This window comes from Leuresthes tenuis, unplaced genomic scaffold, assembly GCF_036924035.1.
Source record: "Leuresthes tenuis unplaced genomic scaffold, fLeuTen1.0.hap1 SCAF_65, whole genome shotgun sequence".
In the NCBI taxonomy this organism is placed as follows: domain Eukaryota; kingdom Metazoa; phylum Chordata; class Actinopteri; order Atheriniformes; family Atherinopsidae; genus Leuresthes; species Leuresthes tenuis.
In genome coordinates, this window is record NW_027325419.1 from 240073 (window position 1) to 266434 (window position 26362).

The 26362-nt window shown below is 44.0% G+C and overlaps 4 non-coding genes across 4 annotated transcripts; 3 read left to right on the forward strand and 1 right to left on the reverse strand.

The window, feature by feature from the left end:
* The first annotated feature begins 10002 nt into the window (after positions 1-10002).
* On the forward strand, positions 10003-10193 carry LOC140285960 (U2 spliceosomal RNA). The gene has a single exon (XR_011910890.1). It is a non-coding gene; the product is annotated as a U2 spliceosomal RNA (small nuclear RNA).
* A 411-nt stretch (positions 10194-10604) lies between these two features.
* On the forward strand, positions 10605-10718 carry LOC140285952 (U5 spliceosomal RNA). Its single transcript, XR_011910883.1, has one exon. It is a non-coding gene; the product is annotated as a U5 spliceosomal RNA (small nuclear RNA).
* Positions 10719-10993: 275 nt separating this feature from the next.
* Positions 10994-11181, forward strand: LOC140285930 (U2 spliceosomal RNA). Its single transcript, XR_011910867.1, has one exon. It is a non-coding gene; the product is annotated as a U2 spliceosomal RNA (small nuclear RNA).
* A 5816-nt stretch (positions 11182-16997) lies between these two features.
* Positions 16998-17179, reverse strand: LOC140285932 (U2 spliceosomal RNA). The gene has a single exon (XR_011910869.1). It is a non-coding gene; the product is annotated as a U2 spliceosomal RNA (small nuclear RNA).
* Between the last annotated feature and the right edge of the window lie 9183 nt (positions 17180-26362).

The window sequence follows — 26362 nt, forward strand, 5'->3', positions numbered from 1 at the left end:
GGTGTTGTGACTTACACACACACATTTCTAAATTGAGAAAGGAAATTATTTTAGAGGAAGCACTAGAGTTTAGATCCCACATTTGTTGATAGGCATTCATTTATTTCTTCACTTCTGATAAAAATGATAAGACTGACCTAAAGAATTGGAGGCCCATCACACTTTTAAACTTTGACTGTAAACTTTTTAGCAAGGTTTTAACGACACGGATGTCCTCTGTTTTAGAGGAGGCAATTCACCCAGACCAGGCTTGTGCCATCTCAGAGAGACAACTCACCGACAGCCTCGTACTGATTCGAGACATCATTGATTACGCTAGAGACAGAAACACCCGGCTTGTCATCTTAAATTTAGACTTTGAAAAAGCTTTTGATCGGGTCTCGCATCAATATCTCTTTCAGGTGTTGCAGCCATCGAATAGGGCCCGATTGTTCCTACTTGGTGAGATTTGCTTGGTTGAGACGCTTGCTCCCCCCCCTTGCTCCTCGGCTGACCAAGTAGGAACAATCGGGCCCTATTCGATGGCTGCCTTGTCTTTTACTCTGTGCAAAAGACAAGGCAGCCACAAACACCACGGGAACACCGTATTGAGGCTTTGTTCTGACCACTCATTCGGTGTCGCGTTTCTTTCAAGCAATTCTCCCGGTTAGCCCACACTCGGCTCGCTCCCAGAGCAGAGTGTAGAGAAAAGAGAGAAAAGAAAGCCGTTTTGGTGTCACGGGTGTTGTGACTTACACACACACATTTCTGAATTGAGAAAGGAAATTATTTTAGAGGAAGCACTAGAGTTTAGATCCCACATTTGTTGATAGGCATTAATTTATTTCTTCACTTCTGATGAAGTTTCAACAATAAACAACAAACTTTGTATTATGAGAAAGAACCAGACTCATTCTTCAGGAATCCGAAAATAAGCTCTATTTTACGAGTTATGCACGAATTCGGATTCTCCTATAAAACGAATTCCTTAACTCTAACCAAGTTAAGACTGCTTTGTCCTTCATATTTATTCATGTCTAATCAAGTTTCAACGATAAACAACGTTGTACTTTGTACTTCTTCAGCAATAAGCATCTCTCGACATATGACGAAATACAGATTTTGCTATAAAATTAATTCCTTCTATCAGCCTGACTTAAAACTGTTTGTCCTCCTTATTTATCCACTTCAAATCAAGTTTCAACAATTAAAAAAATGTTGTAGTTTGAGAAAAAACAACTTAATCTTAAGCAATCAGTAGGGTAAGAAAGGGTAAGAAAAGGTGCAAATGCCAACCATACATCACTAAAAGGTGGAGCGGAAGTATTCGGCTGCAAGTAGGTGCGAATGCCTGACAATGTATGATCAAAAGAGGGAGCGGAGGTTTTCGGCTGCAAGGTCTGAATGTCCAACCATAATTTGTAAAAACCGGGGAAGAAAAGGCTCGAAAGCCCGACTATACACCATCAAAAGCGGGAGCGGAGGTGTTCGGCTGCAAGTAGGTGTGAATGTTCGACCATAATTTGTAAAAAGCGGGTAAGAAAAGGTTCGAATGCCCGACTATATATTAACCAAAGCAGGAGGAGAGGTCTTCGGATAAGAGTTGGTGAGAATTTACAACCATAATCTATAAAATGCGGTGAAAAAAAAGGTGTGAATACCCCATAGAACACTAAAAGGTAGAGCGGAAGTGTTCGGCTGCAAGAAGGTGTGAATGTCTGACCATAGTTTGTAAAAAGCGGGTAAGAAAAGGTTCGAATGCCCGAACATACACCATCAAAGGAAGGAGCGGAGGTGTTCCGCTGTAAGAAGGTGTGAATGTCCGACCATAGTTGGCAAAAAGCAGGTAAGAAAAGGTTAAAATACCCGATTGTACACAATCAATAGCGGGAGCAGAGTTGTTCCGCTACTAAAAGGTGTGAAAGTCCGACCATGGTTTGTAAAAAGCGGGTAAGAAAAGGTGCGAATGCCCGACAATGTATGATCAAAAGAGGGAGCGGAGGTTTTCGGCTGAAACAAGGTCTGAATGTCCATACATATTTTGTAAAAATCTGGGAAGAAAAGGCTCGAAAGCCCAACTATACACCATCAACAGCTGGAGCGGAGGTGTTCAGCTGCAAGAAGGTCTGAATATCCATCAATAATTGCTAGAAAACATGGAAGAGAATTTTCGAATATCAAACCGCACATGATCATAAGCGGGAGAGGAGGTGTTAAAATGCAAAAAGGTGTGAATGTCCACCCATAATTACTGCAAAATGGGTAAGAAAAGGTACGAATGCCCAACCATACATCATCAAAAGCAGGAGTGGATGTGTTCGGCTACAAGAAGGTTTTAATGTCTGACCATAGTTTGTAAAAAGCGGGTAAGAAAAGGTTCGAATGCCCGAACATACACCATCAAAGGAGGGAGCGGAGGTGTTCCACTGTAAGAAGGTGTGAATGTCTGACCATAGTTGGTAAAAAGCGGGTAAGAAAAGGTGAAAATACCCGACTGTACACAATCAATAGCGGGAGCGGAGTTGTTCGGCTACTAAAAGGTGTGAAAGTCCGACCCTGGTTTGTAAAAAGCGGGTAAGAGAAGGTGCGAATGCCCGACAATGTATGATCAAAAGAGGGAGCGGAGGTTTTCGGCTGCAAGAAGGTCTGAATGTCCAACAATAATTTTGTAAAAACCGGGGAAGAAAAGGCTCGAAAGCCCGACTATACATCATCAAAAGCGGGAGCGGAGGTGTTCAGCTGCAAGAAGGTCTGAATGTCCATCAATAATTGCTAGAAAACATGAAAGAAAATTTTCGAATATCAAACCACACATCATCATAAGCGGGAGAGGAGGTGTTCAGCTGCAAGAAGGTGTGAATGTCCGACCATAGTTTGTAAAAAATGGGTAAGAAAAGGTGCGAATGCTCAACCATACATCATCAACAGCAGGAGTGGATGTGTTCGGCTAAAAGAAGGTTTGAATGTCCGACCATAGTTCGTAAAATGCGGGTAAGAAAAGGTTCGAATGCCCGAACATACACCATCAAAAGAGGGAGCGGAGGTGTTCCGCCGTAAGACGGTGTGAATGTCCAACAATAGTTGGTAAAAAGCGGGTAAGAAAAGGTTAAAATACCCGACTGTACACAATCAATAGCGGGAGCGGAGTTGTTCGGCTACAAGAAGGTGTGAAAGTCCGACCATGGTTTGTAAAAAGCGGGTAAGAAAAGGTTCGAATGCCCGAATATATACCATCAAAAGCAGGAGTGCATGTGTTCGGCTACAAGAAGGTGTGAACGTCCAACCAAAGTTTGTAAAAAGCAGTGAAGAAAAGTTTCGAATATCCAACCAAACATAATCAAAAGCGGGAGCAGAGCTGTTCGACTGCAAGTAGGTGTGAATGTCAGATCATAATTTGCAAAAAGCTGATGAGAAAGGGTGAGAATGCCCGACTATACACCATCAAATGCGGGAGCGGAAGTGTTCGGCTGTGAGTAGGTGTGAATGTCAAACCATAATTGCTGAAAAATGTGTTAGAAAAGACTAGAATGCCGGACCATACATCATCAAAAGCGGGAAAAGTGGTGTTCGGCTGCAAGTAGGTGTGAATGTCCAGCCATAATTACTCACAAACCGGTAAGAAATGGTAGTATTGCCAGACCATACATTATCAAAACAGGGAGCGGAGGTGGTTCAGCTGCAAGGTGTGAATGTCTGACTAAAGTTTATAAAAAGCGGGTAAGACAAGGTGCGAATGCCTGACAACTATTAGAAAAGGTGTGAATTTCCCATAGAAAACTAAAAGGTGGAGCGGAAGTGTTCGGCTGCAAGTTCTAATATGAGCGATTAAAATTGAGGGGCAGCCCAACTTGTAGGACTGGGAGCGCGGCCCTCTGGGCAGCCTACATACCCAAAGAGCCCCGCCCACCAGATGCCACTCAGTGTAACCACCCCCCAAGACCTAATGTGTGTGTGTGAGTGTGTGTTTGATAAGTAGTAATGTCTAAGGTGTAATTAAAACAGGGGCGGGGAACTGCAGAGTGCAACCAAAGGGGACCACCTACGTGGCCCCATCCACTACACCCCACCGAACACACACGCCCCCAAAACCCTTCATGTGTGAGTGTGTGCTGTGTACAGGAGCCAAAAGGGAGAGGGGTATGGGGATATACACCGGGGCAGCTACTCTCCCCCGGAGAAGGCAGCCAGGGACTGGCTGCAATAGGCATCCCCGCTACCTGGGAGCCAACCCAGGGCAGGAGGGGCTGATGTCCACCAGGCTCGGGGCCTGCAGCGACCATATTGCGGGAGCTACTGTACCCCCAGAAGGTACCCATCCCGCCCCACCCCACCCCGGAGGACCTCTACAAACAACAAACAAACAACAACAAAAAACAAACAAACAAACCTCCCGGTCACACCAGTCGCAGCAGCCCGGGCCTGAGACCCACCATCACACAGGCCACCCCCCCCCCCCCCCCCCCCAACAGGGGAAAAGCATCGCCCCCCCCCACTGCACGCCCCAACACCCTGAAAAAAAAACAACCATCTGCGGACACCTTGGAGGTCCCAGAGCAACAAGCCCGGCACCAGGACCTGCACCAACCCACCCATACTGTGGCGCGTCCAGGACAACCCAGCCCCTCCAGGCACAGGCAGGGCCCCCCCCCCCGGGCGCAAGGCAGCGCCCAGCCACCAGGGCCCAGGCCCAGCACCACCACCCATGCCGGAGCGGCCCAGCCACCCGGCATAGAGCCAGCAGCCACCACCCCAAGGCCTCTAAGTGACCCCGCCCCACACCGCAAGACAGTCCCACCCGCAAGCCCCCAAAACTGCCCTCCAAGTCCGACACACAGTCCCCCCCAGCAATGACCAACCCGGTCCCCACGACCCGCGAGACCACCAGACGCCCGAAGCCACACAGCCCCCCCCAGCACACACCCAACCGCCCAGAGCGACGGGACAGCAACCCACCACCACCACTATGTGATAAAGCTAATCAGCGGGAACCAGAGAGAGTTAAATTCAGCCAATTGATGTTTTGAGGAGGCAGACATTGTTTCCATGCTAATATAATCTAAAAGAAAATTTCTAAACTGGTTAATACACAGATTGTTCTTCGCTTTCCAGTTCATGAGAATAGTTTTCTTTGCGATACATAACACTGTGAGAACCATGTGTGCTGAGTTAATTTCCATGTTGATGTTGTCTAAGTCACCCAGTATGCACAGTCTGGGGCATGCAGGGATGCTACACTTTAGCCATGTTGATAGGTCCGCACAGACTTCAAGCCAGAACTTCTGGACAGGCGCACAGAAACACAAAGCGTGTGCATAATCATCAGGCGTGTTCTCTGTGCAATGTGAGCAGATGTCTGAGTGTGTCAGACCCATCCTGAACATCCTTTGTCCTGTATAGTGTGTTCTATGAAGGATTTTGTATTGTATGAGCTGTAAATTAGAATTCTGAGTCATTCTGAAGGTGTTCAAACATATTTGTGGCCAGAAGCTATGACTAGAACTGATGGATAAATCTGCCTCCCATTTTGAGGATGGAAGAGACATTGTGTCATCTATTTTAGACAATAATTTATATATTTTTGATAGTAGTTTTGGGGTGCAGATGCTTAGAAATTCTGCTACCCTAATCGGGAGTTGTAAGTCTGGTTGGTGGAGGATATATTTCTTTGTTATTATAGACTTAAGTTGTTGATATTCTAGAAATTTATTGCTGCCTATCTCGTGTTGTGATATGAGCTCATCAAATGAAATAAAATGTCCATTTTGGATTATATGTTCCAAATGTTTGATTCCTTTGATCTTCCACCGAGTAAAGTTTAGCATTTTTTTGTTTTGCAGTATGTCAGGATTGTTCCAGATGGGTGTAAGCTTACATGGGACAATTGAAGACTTTGTTATTTTAAGAAATTCCCAGTCATTTGGTCTTTTTCACACTGTTGTTTAGATGGACCACATAAAAGGATGTCATCCACATACTGCAAAAGAGCAGAGCCTGTGGTTGATTGAAGTTAATCCAGACTAGCTTTGAGGGCAGCATTGTAAATAGTGGGACTTTCACAGTACCCCTGGCATAACCGGGTAAAAGTCCAAGATCTCCCTTCAAACTAAAAAGCAAACCAAAATGGGCTATCAGGGTGCACTGGCGACAAGTCAACCACTGAGAAAAACTGTGCATCTGATGTAATTTGAGACAAAATAGTGTGTGGGTTGGGCACAGTAGGAGCATGTGGCTGAACTGCAGCATTCACCGCTTGGAGGTCCTGTACAAAACGCCATTCATCTGGCTGGCCAGCATCTTTAAGCACAGGTGAATTTTCAAAAGGAACAATAACGCCTGTTTTCTGAAAAGATTGAAAAACAGGTTTAATCCCTTTAATTGCTTCAGGCTTAAAAGGGTATTGTTTTTTACATGGACAAAAGTCTGATTTAGGGGTGACAATTACTGGTTCACAGCCTTTTATCAACCCCACATCATATTTGCTCTTAGCCCAAAGATCATTGGGCACTTCAGTCAACATGGGTATCGAAGACAAATCTGTTTCAGATAAAAAACATGCTTCAAAATGTGATTCTGTGGTAGGAATTAAGTCCACAGTTCTTTGACAATGCATTGTACTCAAAAATGTTTTTTTGTATGCTGACAATCGTTCAGAAAACATCAAATTTGGATCAGCAGGTGAAACAGTCCACTCCATTTCTTTCTGACATGTAGCAACAAACTCTCCCACACCTTGTCACTGCCAGTGTGTACGTTTGGCCAAGGAAATGTGAGGGCGAGTACCACAAACATTAAAAAAATCGAAGTGCTCTGGAGTGAGCGACACAGCCAATAAAGTAGGCGCACATATTTTTTCACTTCTTCTCATAGTCATTGTCAGGCCCCAAAGAAATGTGTGATGTGCAGTGCAAATCAGTAGGTTGCATGAAAAGGGGTGAAACTAACGCTTTTGCTTCTTCCACTAGTTGTTGTGAAAAAGGAGAGCTGGGAAGTTTCCACTCATAAGCATATGTAAGTGCCGATGAATCAAACTGCACTGCTGTGAAAACTTTGTCAGGCTGTAACATAACCTTAACACCCTCTGGTGTAGAAGTTAAAATAATGCCTAATTTACACATGAGATCACAGCCCATCAGGTTAATGGGACACAACTCTGATAACAAAAATGAGTGTTTGAAGGAGAGCTCATCGGGAGTGACAACACGCAATGGGCATTGTCATTTTCTCCTTCACAACCTGGCCTGATGCAAACATACAGTAAACGTGGTTTCCACTTAACTTTGGAGGACAATCAAACTCCCCTGACGTCACTACTGATGAACATAAGTTCCTATATTCTGAGAGAAATATCTTTGCTCTAGGACGGAAATAGCATGCAAAACTTTACTACGTGAATCACAGTCGGCAAGCGTTGCTTCACTACACAGAGCAGGAAAAATGTGTGAGTGTGTTTGTGCTATCACCCATTAGTGGAGGCTCCGCTGCCGCGTGACGTCCAGAACCTGCCTCCCACCCTCAGTCAGCCTTTTGCCCAATTTCATCACTTTTTAGCTGTGGACAGTCCTTCTTCCAGTGTCCAGTCTGGCCACAGTAAAAACAAATATTCGGATCATAGCTCTGGCGTGGCCCATTTCGACCTCCTCTCCCACACGTCCACGTCTTCGACTTCGGCCTCGTCCTCTGTTTACACCAACTGCGTAATACATGGTCATGGTTGCCAAATGCAGCTCCTTTTCACACTTGTCCCTTTTGGTTGTCTTACGCGTCTCAACTTGGTTCTGAGCATGGCGAGCATATCGGCGAACGTCAGCCAAACGAGGACCCTCACACCATCCCACGTAAATGTTCTTTACTTCAGTGGCGACATCTATATAATATTGTCTGGGTCCCGTTAAAACATGTATTTTTCCCATCTAATTCCTTGTTTGCTTTAAAACAAGTATTCCCCATTTTCTATCCCTTCAGTAGCCAACCAGTTTGTATGGAGTACACTGGAGCAACTTGACTGATCAGTAAAACACTGCTTTTGTTGTCACCGCAAGGCTTCCCCCGTCGGTTGTTTCACTGAGACACTACTGAGTAACTATAACTCAACACAGTTTATACACATAACATTCATATACATACTAACAAACAAACAAACAATAATTTATCGCAATTTTCTCATCTCTGTTTGAACGTACACCCAGGTAAATATTCCTGTAGTCTTCTCATACCGACTATGGACCCATTCATTGTTTAACTTCACTGTTTTGCAAATCCTAATTGAATATTACACATTGACATTGAACTTTACTGGATAAGCAGGTCTTCATTGCATTCAGCAGCCTATATGTGAGCATCTATGTGTAAGCTGTTCTTCTTTGCATTTATCAGCAGCAAGCAATTCTTCACTGCACATGCATATGTAAATAGTAAAACAATTCCAATGTGTTAGCGAAACCTTCTATATCACAGTGGTTTCTAAGGTCTATTTTAAGTTCTTTGCCATCAGTGAGATGACATTGTTTACAAAGTGTGTCAAATTATCACTGAAGATCTTTTCAGGAATTTCAAATCTAGAAATGAGTTATTTTACGCGTGATTTTGCTACTGAGAGTGCATCTGCTTGTGCACATGGAAATATTTCAGACCATTTGGTAAAAACCTCTGTTGTCACTGAGCAGAATCATTTCCCTTAACATTTATTTAGTTCAATGAAATCTACACAATAATGAAATAATGAAATCCAAACAAATATGTTGAAAAAGATACACTGGCTTAGGGAATTATCTTCGTTTTGGTCTTAGATTGCCCTGTGGAATGTATTTTGCACATATTTGACCTGCTAGACAAAACTTTATTAATTTATTTATTCTAAAAAAAAAAATTCAATAATTAGTAAAACCATATGCTGTAAAAACCTTGTTCATTATTGCTTCCATCCCTCCTGTTGAGACATGACATGGTCCGTGGCTCAATACTGCAGCATATTTAAACAAATTCTTTGGCAGTATGGTTTTCCTTCCGGTCATTCATACGAGTCTATTGTAGATGGCAATTGAATAACATCTAATAATGCTAAAATATTTGTAGTTTATACATTTAGCTGTGGATGTCAACATACCTGTTTTTCCAATGCTGTGTTAACACATGTACAGTTGAGAAGGCATACTGACTGTCAGTGTAAATGTTAACAACCTTTTTGTTATTTAATTTACAAGCTTCAGTTAAAGCTACCAATTCGACTGCTTGAACAGAGTAATTTTTTGGTAGTGGTTGTTTTAAGAAAACTTCAGTTTCTGTTACTACTGCAAATCCTGTAGCATTTGTGCCATCAGGGTTTTTTGCTTGACCTGTTGAATAAATATAGTTATTTCTGCATTTTCATAACGTATATCAGTTAAGTCTGGCCTGGGTAAAACACTGATGGTTATTTCTGACATGCAATCATGAGGCTTTCCATCTGTGGGGTAGGTAGCAGTGTGGATGGATTAAGTGTAGCACATCTCTCGACAACAAGGTGTGGCTGTGAAAGAAGAACTGTTATGTAGGAGAGATGTCTGGTAAAGATATTTTGTTAAGTAACCATATCACAGCCACTGCATGAGGTACCTTAAGTGTTAATGGGTGAAATAACACCATTATTGTTGATGCCTGCACTGCCAATGGCTTCTGGCCATTGATTCAAAAGTACGATCTCGTCCCTTTTTCCCCCTTTCAGTGGACACTGGCCCCTAATTACCGCAATTCAGCAGGGGGTCTTTCATTAGGAGTACTGGACTCCCCCGTGCACGGTTTCAGTTCCGACCCTGGAAAGCGGAAAAAACGTTGAGATCTGGTTTGAGGACCCAATTGTTGAGAAAAGTCTCTCAATGAGACTCAGAGTTGGTGGTAGTGTAAAGTTATACCATTTAAAAGGGTTGAAGAGTGCTCAGTGCAGCGGGTGGGCGGAGGTGCAAAGTGACACTATGGCCATAAAACGAACACCGCTACAAGTGCGCATTGTGCCAGGAAGGGCCCTCGGACGTGAACCAGTGGACAGTTATCGCTTCTCCGCCTTTTGGCTAAGATCAAGTGTAGTATCTGTTCTTATCAGTTTAATGTCTGATATGTCCTCTATGCGAGGACTACATATTAAATGGATTTTTATCAATAGGAGTTGAAAAAGGAGCTTGCTCCGTTCACTCCAAGCATCGACCCGGTACTGCAGTGCCGCTGGGAATGGTGCGCTCTCCTCTGCTCTTGTGAAAAAGCAAACAGCGGTGCAGGATGGAAGTTTCAGGGAGCCTAAGATGAAACTTTCTTTTAATCTGCTGAGAAAAGAGAGTGAATGCGAAGCAGACTTTAACACGGCTCTGGGAGCGAGCCGAGTGCGGGCTAACCGGGAGAATTGCTTGAAAGAAACGCGACACCGAATGAGCAGTCAGAACAAAGCCTCAATACGGTGTTCCCGTGTTGTTTGTGGCTGCCTTGTCTTTTGCACAGAGTAAAAGACAAGGCAGCCATCGAATAGGGCCTGATTGTTCCTACTTGGTCAGCCGAGGAGCATGGGGGGGGAGCAAGCGTCTCAACCAAGCAAAGCTCACCATGGGGAAGGTGGCTATGCCAACTAGCCTGATGCCCTGCTCCTGCAGTGATGGATAATCATACACTGGTTTCTCTTCATAATGTACAAGTCTTTCGCCTTTTACTAAAGACTTCCGTGGAGAGCAGCACTAATGAATTGTTTCTATTTTTGGCAGGCTTTACCTTTGCGGGTGAAGCCCTTTCTGTCTGTGCAAAAGAAATCTTGTTACTGTGCAGAGTGACTTCTCTGAGTAGAGTCGACTTACTTGTTGCGACTGTGCCGATGTTGCTTGAATGGTGCTCGCTGGAGCGTGCGGTAGTGTAAAGTTATACCATTTAAAAGGGTTGAAGAGTGCTCAGTGCAGCGGGTGGGCGGAGGTGCAAAGTGACACTATGGCCATAAAACGAACACCGCTACAAGTGCGCATTGTGCCAGGAAGGGCCCTCGGACGTGAACCAGTGGACAGATATCGCTTCTCGGCCTTTTGGCTAAGATCAAGTGTAGTATCTGTACTTATCAGTTTAATATGTGATATGTCTATGCAAGGACTACATATTAAATGGATTTTTATCAATAGGAGTTGAAAAAGGAACTTGCTCCGTTCACTCCAAGCATCGACCCGGTACTGCAGTGCCGCTGGGAACGGTGCGCTCTCCTCTGCTCTTGTGAAAAAGCAAACAGCGGTGCAGGATGGAAGTTTCTTTTAATCTGCTGAGAAAAGAGAGTGAATGCGAAGCAGACTTTAACACGGCTCTGGGAGCGAGCCGAGTGCGGGCTAACCAGGAGAATTGCTTGAAAGAAACGCGACACCGAATGAGCGGTCAGAACAAAGCCTCAATACGGTGTTCCTGTGGTGTTTTTATAAAATGCGGTGTAAAAAAAGGTGTGAATGCCCCATAGAAAACTAAAAGGTGGAGCGGAAGTGTTCGGCTGCAAGAAGGTGTGAATGTCCGACTATATTTGGTGAAAAGCAGACGAAGCAAGGTCTGAATGCCCAACCTTACATCATCAAAAGCGAGATCAGAGGTTTTTGGCTGCAAGAAGGCCATAGTTTGCCAAAAGCGGGTAAGGTGCGAATGATCGGCTAAATATCAACAAAAGTGGGGGCGGAGGTCTTCGGATGCAAGTGGGTGTGAATATCCCACCATACAAGTATGGTGGAGAGGAAGCTGTGAATGGCCGACCATAGTTTGCAAAAAGCGGGTGAGAAAAGGTGCGAATGTCCAACCATACATGATCAAAACAGGGAGCGGAGGTGTTTGGCTGCGACAAGGTGTGAATGTCCACCCATAATTAATGAAAAGCGGGCAACAAGTAGGTTCGAATGCCCAACCATACATCATCAAAAGCAGGAGTGGATGTGTTCGGCTACAAGAAGGTTTGAATGTCCGAGCATAGTTTGTAAAAAGCGGGTAAGAAAAGGTTCGAATGCCCGAACATACACCATCAAAAGAGGGAGCGGAGGTGTTCCGCTGTAAGACGGTGTGAATGTCCGACCATAGTTGGTAAAAAGTGGGTATGAAAAGGTTCGAATGCCCAAATTCGGCTGCAAAAAACTGTGTTCGGCTGCAAAAAGGTGTGAATGTTCGACTAAATTTTGTAAAAAGCGGGTAAGACAAGGTGCGAATGCCTGACAATGTATGATCAAAAGCGGGAGCGGAGGTGTTCAGCTGCAAGAAGGTCTAAATGTCCATTTTTAATTGCTAGAAAACATGAAAGAAAATTTTCGAAAATCAATCCGCACATGATCATAAGTGGGAGAGGAGGTGTTCAATTGCAAGAAGGTGTGAATATCCTACCATAATTGCTGAAAAATGTGTTAGAAACGGTAAGAATGCCGGACCATACATCATCAAAAGCTAGAGAGGTGGTGTTCGGCTGCAAGTAGGTGTGAATGTCTGACTAAAGTTCAAATATATTAACAAAAGCGGGAGGAGAGGTCTTCGGATGAGTGGTCGAGAATTTCCAACCATAATCTATAAAATGCGGTGAAAAAAAAAGGTGTGATAGATACCTAAAAGGTGGAGCGGAAGTGTTCGGCTGCAAGAAGGTGTGAATGTTATATATATAGTTGGTGAAAAGCAGGAAAAGCAAGGTCTGAATGCCCAATCTTACATAATCAAAAGCGAGATCAGAGGTGTTTGGCGGCAAGAAAACGGGTAAGGGGTGAATGACCGACTAAATATCAACAAAAGTGGGGGCGGAGGTCTTCGGATGCAAGTGGGTGTGAATATCCCACCATACAAGTATGGTGGAGAGGAAGCTGTGAATGGCCGACCATAGTTTGCAAAAAGCGGGTGAGAAAAGGTGCGAATGTCCAACCATACATGATCAAAACAGGGAGCGGAGGTGTTTGGCTGCGACAAGGTGTGAATGTCCACCCATAATTAATGAAAAGCGGGCAACAAGTAGGTTCGAATGCCCAACCATACATCAACAAAAGCAAGAGTGGATGTGTTTGGCTACAAGAAGGTTTGAATGTCCGAGCATAGTTTGTAAAAAGCGGGTAAGAAAAGGTGCGAATGCCTGAACATACACCATCAAAAGAGGGAGCGGAGGTGTTCCGCTGAAAGACGGTGTGAATGTCCTAACATAGTTGGTAAAAAGCGGGTAAGAAAAGGTTCGAATGCCCGAATATATACCATCAAAAGCGGAAGCGGAGGTGTTCGGCTGTAAGAAGTTGTGAACGTCCGACCAAAGTTTGTAAAAAGCAGTTAAGAAAAGGTTCGAATATCCAACCAAACATAATCAAAAGTGGGAGCAGAGCTGTTCGACTGCAAGTAGGTGTGAATGTCCACCCATAATTCCTGAAAAATGGGTAAGAAAAGGTGCGAATGCCCAACCATACATCATCAAAAGAAGAAGTGGATGTGTTCTGCTACAAGAAGGTTTGAATGTCCGACCATAGTTTGTAAAAAGTGGGTAAGAAAAAGTTCGAATGCCCGAACATACACCATCAAAAGAGGGAGCGGAGGTGTTCCGCTGTAAGATGCTGCGAATGTCCGACCATAGTTGGTAAAAAGCGGGTAAGAAAAGGTTAAAAAACCCGACTGTACACAATCAATAGCGGAAGCGGAGTTGTTCGGCTACAAGAAGGTGTTAAAGTCCACCAATAATTACTGAAAAATGGGTAAGAAAAGGTGTGAATGCCCAACTATACATCATCAAAAGCAGAAATGGATGTGTTCGGCCACAAGAACGTTTGAATGTCCGACCATAGTTTGTAAAAGGCGGGTAAGAAAAGGTTCGAATGCCCGTACATACACAATCAAAAGAGGGAGCGGAGGTGTTTCGCTGTAAGAAGGTGTGAATGTCCGAGCATAGTTTGTAAAAAGTGGGTAAGAAAAGGTTCGAATGCCAGAACATACACCATCAAAAGAGGGAGCGGAGGTGTTCCGCTGTAAGAAGGTGTGAATGTCCGACCAGAGTTGGTAAAAAGCGGGTAAGAAAAGGTTCGAATGCCAAAATATACACCATCAAAAGCGGAAGCCGAGGTGTTCGGCTGCAAGTAGGTGTGAATGTCAGATCATAATTTGCAAAAAGCTGATGAGAAAGGTGTGAATGACCGACAATAATTGCTGAAAAATGTGTTAGAAAAGGTAAGCATGCCGGACCATTCATCATCAAAAGCGGGAGAAGAGGTGTTCGGCTGCAAGAAGCTGTGAATGTCCAGCCATAATTACTCAAAAACGGGTACGAAAAGGTAGTATTGCCAGACCATAAATGATCAAAAAAGGGAGCGGAGGTTTTCCGCTGTAAGAAGGTGTGAATATCCGACCATAATTGGTAAAAAGCGGGTAAGAAAAGGTGCGAATGCCCGACAATGTATGATCAAAAGAGGGAACGGAGGTTTTCGGCTTCAAGAAGGTCTAAATGTCCAACCATAATTTGTAAAAACCGGGGAAGAAAAGGCTCGGAAGCCCAACTATACACCATCAAAAGCGGGAGCGGAGGTGTTCAGCTGCAAGAAGGTCTGAATGTCCATCAATAATTGCTAGAAAACATGAAAAAAAAATTTCGAATATCCAACCGGACATGATCATAAGTGGGAGAGGAGGTGTTCAGTTTCAAGAAGGTGTGAATGTCCACCCATAATTCCTCAAAAATGGGTAAAAAAAAAGGTGCGAATGCCCAACCATACATCATCAAAAGCAGGACTGGATGTGTTAGGCTATAAGAAGGTTTGAATGTCCGAGCATAGTTTGTAAAAAGCGGGTAAGAAAAGGTTCGAATGCCCGAACATACACCATCAAAAGAGGGAGCGGAGGTGTTCTGCCATAAGAAGGTGTGAATGTCCGACCGTAGTTGGTTAAAATACCCGACTGTACACAATCAATAGCGGGAGCGAATGTGTTCGGCTACAAGAAGGTGTGAATGGCCGACCATTTTTTGTAAATAGCGGGTAAGAAAAGGTGCGAATGCCCGACAATGTATGATCAAAAGAGGGAGCAGAGGTTTTCGGCTAAAAGAAGGTCTGAATGTCCAACCATAATTTGTAAAAACCGGGGAAGAAAAGGCTCGAAAGCCCGACTATACACCATCAAAAGCGGGAGCAGAGGGGTTCAGCTGCAAGAAGGTCTGAATGTCCATCAATAATTGCTAGAAAACATGAAAGAAAATTTTCGAATATCAAACTTCACAATATCAAATTTCACATGATCATATGCGGGAGTGGAGGTGTTCAGCTGCAAGAAGGTGTGAATGTCTACCCATAATTCCTGAAAAATGGGTAAAAAAAGGTGCGAATGCCCAACCATACATCATCAAAAGCATGTGTGAATATCAGATCATAATTTGCAAAAACCTGATTGTGTGCAATTGAACACCTCTGCTCCCGCTTTTGATGGTGTATAGTCGGGCTTTCGAGGCTTTTCTTCAACGGTGTTTACAAATTACGGTTGGAAATTCAGACCTTGCAGCCGAACACCTCCGCTCCCTCTTTTGATCATACATTGTCGGGCATTCGCACCTTGTCTTACCCGCGTTTTACAAACCATGGTCGGACTTTCAAACCTTCTTGTAGCTGAACAACTCCGCTCCCGCTATTGATTGTGTACAGTCGGGTATTTTAACCTTTTCTTACCCGCTTTTTACCAATTATGGTCGGACATTCACACCGTCTTAAAGCGGAACACCTCCGCTCCCTCTTTTGATGGTGTATGTTCGGGCATTCGAACTTTTTCTTACCCACTTTTTACAAACTATGGTCGGACATTCAAACCTTCTTGTAGCAGAACACATCCACTTCTTCTTTTGATGATGTATGGTTGGGCATTCGCACCTTTTCTTACCCATTTTTCAGGAATTATGGCTGGACATTCACACCTACTTGCAGTCGAACAGCTCTGCTCCCACTTTTTATTATGTTTGGTTGGATATTCGAACCTTTTCTTAACTGCTTTTTACAAACTTTGGTCGGACGTTCACAACTTCTTACAGCCGAACACCTCCGCTTCCGCTTTTGATGGTATATATTCGGGCATTCGAACCTTTTCTTACCCGCTTTTTACCAACTATGGTCGGACATTCACACCGTCTTTCAGCGGAACACCTCCGCTCCCTCTTTTGATGGTGTATGTTCGGGCATTCGCACCTTTTCTTACCCGCTTTTTACAAACTATGGTCAGACATTCAAACCTTCTTGTAGCCGAAAACCTCCACTCCCTCTTTTGATCATACTTTGTCGGGCATTCGCACCTTTTCTTACCCGCTTTTTACAAACTATGCTCGGACATTCAAACCTTCTTGTAGCCAAACACATCCACTCCTGCTTTTGTTGATGTATGGTTGGGCATTCGAACCTACTTGTTGCCCGCTTTTCATTAATTATGGGTGGACATTCACACCTTGTCGCAGCCAAACACCTCCGCTCCCTGTTTTGATCATGTATGGTTGGACATTCGCACCTTTTCTCACCCGCTTTTTGCAAACTATGGTCGGCCATTCACAGCTTCCTCTCCACCATACTTGTATGGTGGGATATTCACACCTACTTGCATCCGAAGACCTCCGCCCCCACTTTTGTTGATATTTAGTCGGTCATTCACACCTTACCCGTTTTCTTGCCGCCAAACACCTCTGATCTCGCTTTTGATGATGATGTAAGATTGGGCATTCAGACCTTGCTTCACCTGCTTTTCACCAAATATAGTCGGACATTCACACCTTCTTGCAGCCGAACACTTCCGCTCCACCTTTTAGTTTTCTATGGGGCATTCACACCTTTTTTTACACCGCATTTTATAAAAACACCACAGGAACACCGTAGTGAGGCTTTGTTCTGACCGCTCATTCGGTGTCGCGTTTCTTTCAAGCAATTCTCCTGGTTAGCCCGCACTCGGCTCGCTCCCAGAGCCGTGTTAAAGTCTGCTTCGCATTCACTCTCTTTTATCAGCAGATTAAAAGAAAGTTTCATCTTAGGCTCCCTGAAACTTCCATCCTGCACCGCTGTTTGCTTTTTCACAAGAGCAGAGGAGAGCGCACCATTCCCAGCAGCACTGGGTCGATGCTTGGAGTGAACGGAGTAAGCTCCTTTTTCAACTCCTATTGATAAAAATCCATTTAATATGTAGTCTCGCATAGAGGACATATCAGACATTAAACTGATAAGAACAGATACTACACTTGATCTTAGCCAAAAGGCAGAGAAGCGATAACTGTCCACTGGTTCACGTCCGAGGGCCCTTCCTGGCACAATGCGCACTTGTAGCGGTGTTCTTTTTATGGCCATAGTGTCACTTTGCACCTCCGCCCACCCGCTGCACTGAGCACTCTTCAGCCCTTTTAAATGGTATAACTTTACACTACCACACGCTCCAGCGAGCACCATTCAAGCAACAACTTTGCACTCCAGCTTCGAACATCGGCACAGTCGCAACAAGTAAGGCGACTCTACTCAGAGAAGTCACTTTGCACAGTAACAAGATTTCTTTTGCACAGACAGAAAGGGCTTCATCCGCAAAGGTAAAGCCTGCCAAAAATAGAAACAACTCATTAGTGCTGCTCAACGTTGTACTTTGCAGTAAAAGAAAGAGCAAATCTAAAGTTTCAGGAATCCGAGAATAAGCTTACTTTCATGAGTTCTTCACGATTTCGGATTTTGCTATAAAATGAATTCCTTCACTCAAACTAAATTAAAACTGCTAAACCGCTAATCTGTTACATACAAGGCAGATGTCAAATTCACCGAAATAGGATCTAAGGGTATTTGGCCAATCGAGCTGTAGCAGCTTCGGTAAAAGAGTATAAGTTGAAGAGTTTGTGAATAAAGGTGTGCGCACACATAGTGAGTTGTAGGAAAATAGGCAGGGAGCAATGCCGGCTGGGGTATATGTTCTTGTATGTTGTCTGACTGTTTGATTTGAATGTGTTGTGTAAGTGTCCTGTTGAATGTTACATGTTTGGGCTTTGACACGCTTCACTGTGGTTGTTAACTGTGTGGTGTGTCCTGAAATGTTATATGTTTGGGCTGTGTGACATGCTTAATGCTTTTCAGTAGCAACCCACTTATTCATATATAGCAACTGACAACATAAGAAGTCTGGACATACTTTGATAGTAGTTGTAGAAGTATCCTTATTGATAATAGATAAACTAATTCATAGTTATAGAACAGTAGATGAACAGGTGCCTGCACATGTCTCATGAAAATAAAATGGGTGTATGATTGCTGACGGCAGAGCAATACTGCCAAACTTATGAGTTCTTGTGGCAAACTTGATTCAGTGTCTTGACGTGTATACGCTGTTTCGCTGACTTGTCACAAGAAACAAAGTGTGTTTGATAAGATCCGACCATTTTATTACGGGAGGATCAGTATGTATGGATTCTGATGTGACTGATAAACCCATTCGTATCTTAAGCACAATCTAATACGTGAGACAACGCCCTGGCACACAATCAAAAAAAAAAGAAGAGAGAGAGCGGTTTTGTGTCCCCACAGTCCATAATGTAGAAAAGAGAGAAAAAAGCCTTTCTGATTTGGTGTGTGTGCTCACAGTGCAGAGTGTAGAGAAAAGAGAGAAAAGAAAGCCATTTTGGTGTCACGGGTGTTGTGACTTACACACACACATTTCTGAATTGAGAAAGGAAATTATTTTAGAGAAAGCACTAGAGTTTAGATCCCATATTTGTTGATAGGCATTCATTTAATTTTTCTTTTAATCAGTTTTAAAGTGAATACTAACTGAGAAATGAAAAAGGTGAAGAGTTTAGAAGCTTGGTTCAAGAGCAAAACTTGGTTTATGATCAGCTGAGTCTCTAAACAGAACAGCAAAGGGCTTCATCGAACATTTAAAAAAGATTCAGATTGTTAGAATATCCAGAATTTATAGGAATGGTGGTGATTACTCTTATTTTCTAGAATGGAAATAACTGCACCATGTCTGTTTTATGAATTTAAGGGGCTAAAAAGTTTTGTTCTCGTTTTTCTATGATTAACCGAATGTATGTGAGAGTCCAAACAGACAGAAGGGTTACGGCCGAGCGCTGGACCTTCCAAAAAAGATGAGACAGGCTGGACCTGTGCCATACTAGTTAAGACCGGCATGTGGATAACAGGTTCTGTAAACTCTCACACACACAAACTCACACACGTTCGCACACATACACCCATACACACACACACACACACATTCTTGAACTTGCTGCAAGATTAAACATTTGCATTAACTGACTCCAGCAACTCTGAGTCTCATTGAGAGACTTTTCTCAACAATTGGGTCCTCAAACCAGATCTCAACGTTTTTTCCGCTTTCCAGGGTCGGAGCTGAAACCGTGCACGGGGGAGTCCAGTACTCCTAATGAAAGACCCCCTGCTGAATTGCGGTAATTAGGGGCCAGTGTCCACTGAAAGGGGGAAACAGGGACGAGATCGTACTTTTGAATCAATGGCCAGAAGCCATTGGCAGTGCAGGCATCAACAATAATGGTGTTATTTCACCCATTAACACTTAAGGTACCTCATGCAGTGGCTGTGATATGGTTACTTAACAAAATATCTTTACCAGACATCTCTCCTACATAACAGTTCTTCTTTCACAGCCACACCTTGTTGTCGAGAGATGTGCTACACTTAATCCATCCACACTGCTACCTACCCCACAGATGGAAAGCCTCATGATTGCATGTCAGAAATAACCATCAGTGTTTTACCCAGGCCAGACTTAACTGATATACGTTATGAAAATGCAGAAATAACTATATTTATTCAACAGGTCAAGCAAAAAACCCTGATGGCACAAATGCTACAGGATTTGCAGTAGTAACAGAAACTGAAGTTTTCTTAAAACAACCACTACCAAAAAATTACTCTGTTCAAGCAGTCGAATTGGTAGCTTTAACTGAAGCTTGTAAATTAAATAACAAAAAGGTTGTTAACGTTTACACTGACAGTCAGTATGCCTTCTCAACTGTACATGTGTTAACACAGCATTGGAAAAACAGGTATGTTGACATCCACAGCTAAATGTATAAACTACAAATATTTTAGCATTATTAGATGTTATTCAATTGCCATCTACAATAGACTCGTATGAATGACCGGAAGGAAAACCATACTGCCAAAGAATTTGTTTAAATATGCTGCAGTATTGAGCCACGGACCATGTCATGTCTCAACAGGAGGGATGGAAGCAATAATGAACAAGGTTTTTACAGCATATGGTTTTACTTATTATTGAATTTTTTTTTTAGAATAAATAAATGAATAAAGTTTTGTCTAGCAGGTCAAATATGTGCAAAATACATTCCACAGGGCAATCTAAGACCAAAACGAAGATAATTCCCTAAGCCAGTGTATCTTTTTCAACATATTTGTTTGGATTTCATTATTTCATTATTGTGTAGATTTCATTGAACTAAATTAATGTTAAGGGAAACGATTCTGCTCAGTGACAACAGATGTTTTTACCAAATGGTCTGAAATATTTCCATGTGCACAAGCAGATGCACTCTCAGTAGCAAAATCACGCGTAAAATAACTCATTTCTAGATTTGAAATTCCTGAAAAGATCTTCAGTGATAATTTGACACACTTTGTAAACTATGTCATCTCACTGATGGCAAAGAACTTAAAATAGATCTTAGAAACCACTGTGATATAGAAGGTTTCGCTAACACATTGGAATTGTTTTACTATTTACATATGCATGTGCAGTGAAGAATTGCTTGCTGCTGTTGAGGTGAACCTGTACCTCTTTCCGAGTCCGTTGATGCAGTGAAGGAGGAAGACAGAGGAGACGATATAAGAATCAACACAGTTTTATTTGCGCAGTTTGCAAAGTGCGGAGAACAGTTCAGTACAATACATGCGAACAGCACAAAGTACGGAAAAGCTCTGTCGTTGTCTAGGGGTGTGATGTTATATACACTTGAGTTCAGTCTCCGCCTTATGAGATGTGTGTGCGTCAATATCTTGTCTCTTCCTCTATGTGTGTGCATGTGTGTACTTGTATAAGGCGTTACTTTCAGAAGACCGTTGTGGGTGCGGTCCTAGTTTCACAACATGTCTTTCTCAGAGATATCTCCTTATAAAGCTGTTTTGCAACCACGGAAATGAGCAAGCTGGTTATACATGATATTTCCTTATAAGGCTATCCCCACTCACAATACCCCCTTTTGATCTCTTTTAAGAGATCACACAAATAGTTGAGTAACAATACATGACTAAAAAGAAATTGAAAAACCTCACGCCCCCTTTTGATCACTACAAGGTGATCACACAATCTCCGACATTCTGATGATATCGTCTTCATCTATATCAGGATCGGGAGGGTTCAGCAGTGACATTACCAAAGGGGAGGGAGCCTTCCCCTCTATAGTGGTAGTTATAAGTCTAATGGCAAGTGAACGGATACATGGGATACAGCAACAACCACAAGTCACCAAAATAGCGACGAATATAGCAAGAGATACAAAAAGTGACATTATCAGAGTCTTCCATTTCCCAAACACCTTGGTCAGCCATTCATCCAGAGGATTGTCAATCCCAGAGTGTTCATGCATTGTTTTAGAGAGCGTGCGCAAACCTTGTAGGGCTTTCGATACCGAACCATCTGGAGCCGTATTATTGGGGATAAATGTGCAACACATATCACCAAACATGGCACAAACACCACCTTTTTCCGCTAACAACATGTCTAAGGCCATCCTATTTTGCACCGCCATGAGCGAGGTGGGAGCTGTCTGTTCTGCCAAACCTGCAACAGCATCCCTGGTCAAATTGGTCAGTCGCAACACGTTATAATGTACATAATTAATCCGATCCACATTTTTATTCGGAGTGACCGGAAAGAAGGCCGCTATGATAGGAATATTCTCGAACCCTGCCGCCACTTGATCTGCTAATTTAAATTCGTCAGGGACTCCACGTGGTACTCCTATAGCATCCATGTAGGTGGGGTTATCAACTGATAAATCAAAACCGTGTGTGCTGCGCCGGTTAAGAATATGACGACGTCGTCGGCGAGTCAAAGCCGCACTGCTGTCCCGTTCACCATGTAAATGTCTTAACCTATCTCCTAACAGGATAAGAGGAGTACGTAATCTGACCATCGCGCAAACCCCCGTGCTGTGAGGTGGGACCCTGACATGTAATTTAGGCTGACCACAATAGAAATACAATCCTGTTCTTGCCCACGATCCTAATTCCTTACCTGGCCTCATCTCCTGACACCATGAGAGATTGATAGCGCCGAAATGAACATTGGGTGATGGCTTGGTATGATTAACTGTGCAGCGCGGGGATGTAATGTTAAAGCACACATAAGACCCATTACCCTTCTCTGGCGTAAATGGGCCAACTATAGTCTTGTTGCTAATTGGTGGGAAAAGACTGCCCAGAGTCTGGCAGCTTGTATCTCTGCCCCAAGTGAGATTCATCATACATTGATACCCTGATGTGTCATTAGTAATTAGAGGAGCTGGGACGGTAACCAGTTTAGGGCGCGCAGACGCACAGGCCACGCAATCTCCTTTACTATTTTCCTGAGCAGTTTGAGCTACCCAAGATAGCCATAAATTTTCCTCTGAGACGCCAGTGGCCATACGCACTACATCTGCGGGTTTCAGTTGAGAAAAGTCAATTACCTTAAACTTAGAATTGCTGTCTTGGATTACCGATTCGGCCAGTTTCTTATCCTGTCCAACTGGTGGGTTTACAGTTGTGTCTGGCGAAGGGGTGCTAGTTAAATTGACTGGTGGTGTGATGAAATTGACTTTTACAAAAGCCTGAGGGTCATTACCTGAGGTCTCCACCCCGAGAATGAAATACACTGTTTTGTCATGATTTTGCCCTTCCGGGTGAAATCCGCCTGTCATTTTATCAATTGATAACATGAGAGGGTTCAGACCTTGCTTATCATTAACCCATCCTTCTCTGGCTAAGGCGACTTTCGCAGCTTTGGTTGCATTCCCATACGTATAAGTGGGCGTCCATGGCCCTGTATAACCCACCGCCTGACCCCACGAGTGGCACAGACGCTTCCACCACGTGGAGCCACCTGGCGTTCGGCGCCTTGCGCAATCTTCACTTACAAAGGAGTCAGCACAGAGATAAACATCATATCCTCTCCAACCCGCTGCATTGCCTCCGCATTTAATAACGTCGCACAAATCGGATTGAAACGCTGTGGTGGAGCCTACTGTGTAATTCAACTCCAAGCCGCCATATTGGTTCAAACAAAAATCTTGTTTTTGAGTGTGTCTTTTGGGTCGTATGTGTTCAGGACTGGGTTCGCATAACCAGAAGATCAGGGGTACAATCACGCACGTGATGGCTGCACAGCATGTGAGAATTTTCCAACTCCCAAACAATAACATTTTAATATGTGTCACTGTGTCTTAAGTATGATAAAAATAGCAAGCAAAACTTTCTTGGTAATTCAGACCTTATCTGTCAGGGTGCTCTAGGCGGGGTTACCCCTAGAGGAGCTTTAAACCTTATAGTTTGTCAACATTACCCAACTCCTTAGCAAATAGCACACATTATTAAAAAGATAACATAAGGGTGATACTGCAATGATTATAATTTGGTATGACCTGTAAGAGCAAGTTTAAGCAAAGCCCAAGCAAACAAGATTATGATTATAACAAATCCAAAAATAACACAATTCAACTGAGATGCCGTCATCTGGAGTCGTTCTTCGGAGGAGATTTCACTTTCTCCCGATGAGGGTTGAGTTGGAGCCCGGGTCTAACACCCTTCCTGCTCGTAAATGATGTCGTTGCAAGGAGGCAGAAGTGTACTACTTCTGCCTGCAAAATGCCACCAGGGGATTATTCTGCCCCTTGTTGGTTGGTGGTCTTTTCCTCTGTACCAGCTGGTACAGTGTACAAATCTGTCAGCGCCTGGTGAGTGGCTGCTAGGGAGCGCTGAGGTTCCTCGGCTGCAGCGCACTGGCTCCAATGGAACCACGTATCACCTTTCCCTTTGACTCGGACTGCGTGGGAGGTCCTTTCGGTCACCTGATAGGGCCCTGTCCACCTTGGCTCCGACCACTTTCGTTTGATGACCCTCAGCAATACCCACTCAGCCTCTGGAGCCGGCGCTGTTTGGCCCTCTCCTCTGCTACTCGCCACCTGCTTTGAAAATTCTGCAACGAGACTTTGGAGTTCATGGAAATACATTTTGTGGGTTAGGTGTTGTTCAATATGTCCTGTTCCTGGCAACTTAGATTGAGGTCCAGGAAAAGCTCTCCCTGTCTGGAGCTCATGTGGTGTAAACCTTGGGGACTGATTAACAGAGCTCCTGATGGACATTAAGGCTAAGGGCAACGCATCTAGCCAATTCATTTTGGTCTGTGCACAGATTTTAGCCAATTTGCTCTTCACTGTCTGATTCATTCTCTCAACCTTACCCTGTGATTGTGGATGGTAGACAGTACCAAACTTGTGTTTTAGCCCTAGCATGGCCTCAACCTGTTGCAACTCTTGGTTTTTGAAGTGAGTGCCGTTGTCTGACCTGATCCTTTCTGGAAATCCATGCCTGGGGATATAATGGTTGATCAGAAATTTTATTACCGACTTACCATCCTCTTTCTTGGTAGGCCATGCTTCAGGCCATCCTGAATATGCATCCACACACATCAGAATATACCTATACCCTTTCACCGGTGTGATCATGTCTGTGTAATCAATGATGATTTCTTTCCCTGGCTTTACCTCCAATGGATAACGTCCAGGGTGTGGTTTCACTGTTGATCTGACATTGTACTTTAGACACTCCTCGCATGACCCCACAAAATGTTTGGCCATGTCCTTTAGGTATGGATGCCACCAGTGCTCTAGATTTCTCATCATTTGAGCTACCCCCACATGTCCCACTCCATGTGCCTCCGCCAACGCTGTCTGTCTGATCCCTGGAGGTAGTATAGGTCGTCCATCTGGGCCCCTCCAGAGGCCGTGTACTTCTGTCGCCCCTCTCGCTTTCCATAATGTCTTTTCTTGTGGAGAGGCCGCAGCTTGCTCAGCTATCAGTGCGGTCATGTCTGTGTCTTTCTCTGTCTCAGCGCACATGAGGATCGCCTTCACCACATATCCTGCCGCGGTTTTAGCTGCCATATCTGCTGCGTCGTTTCCCTTTTTTGTAGGTGAGTCATTTTTCTCATGGCCCTTACATTTGATAACAGCTACTTTGCTCGGGAGTAGTAGGGCCTCCGCTAGCTCTTTCATTTCTGCCTCATGTCTGATTGGTTTGTTTGTTGCGGTTAGAAATCCAGCCCTCAACCACTGTTTCAGTTCCACATGTACTGCTCCTGCTGCATAGGCTGAATCTGTGTAAATGTTTACTTCCTGCCCTTCCCCTAGCCTCAGTGCTGCTATTACTGCCAGTACTTCTGCTCTTTGTGCTGACTGCTGTCCTTCCAGTCTCTCTGCTTGTCGTGTGATCAGTTCCCCTTGGACGTCCTCTACAACTGCATATACTGCTTTCAGTCCTTCTCGTTCATCCCTGAAGCAACAGCCGTCTGTGTACAGTTCTCTGGCCCCTGGTATCGGTTCTGTTTGTAGGTCCAGTCGTACTTTCTCCTCTTTCTGCACTCTGTCCGTACACTCATGTGGCTCGCCTGTTCCTAGCTGGTCTGCCATGTTTATGCCTTCATGAGTGAAAGTCAGGTTTGGTGCCTCGAGAATTTTGCTCAGTCGTCTTTGTCTCAGAGCAGTCAGCGTAAAAGTCTGTGAGTTCACATAGGCCACAACGCTATGTGTGGTCAGAATGTGCAGTTGATGTCCCATGACAATGTGTGCAGCTTTTGAATGAGCTTCGCTATCCCTGCTGCCTGTTGTGTACACATAGGATGGCGCTTTTCCATATTGTCTAGCATCACACTGATATACATTAGTACTACTCTCTCACCCCCTTTTCTCTGGAACAGGACGCCATTAGTGCAAAGTTCTGTTCCAGAGACATCCAAGTAGAATGGTAAGCTATAATCGGGTATAGCTAGGTCTGCTGCTGTGGAGAGGGCCTGTTTTAGTGCAATAAAGGCTTCCTCCGCCTCCTGAGTCCAATTCAGGGTCGCTGACAGGTTGCGCATGCCTTGTTCTTTCACTAGGGCCCGCAGAGGTCTAGTTAAGCCGGTGTAATTGGCTATGTAAGTCCTACTATAGCCCGTCAACCCTAAGAAAGACAACATGTCCTTTACCTTCACTGGCTTAGAGTGATGGAGAATAGTAGACCTGTGCTGAGGGGAGAGCCCTGCTCCTTTTTGGGAAATTTGCCTGCCCAAAAACGCTACCTGCCGCCGTGCAACCTGAAGTTTGGCTTTGCTGACCTTGAACCCTGTTCTTGCAAGATGTAAAAGGACATTTTTAGTTGCTTCCAAACACAGAGCCGCAGTG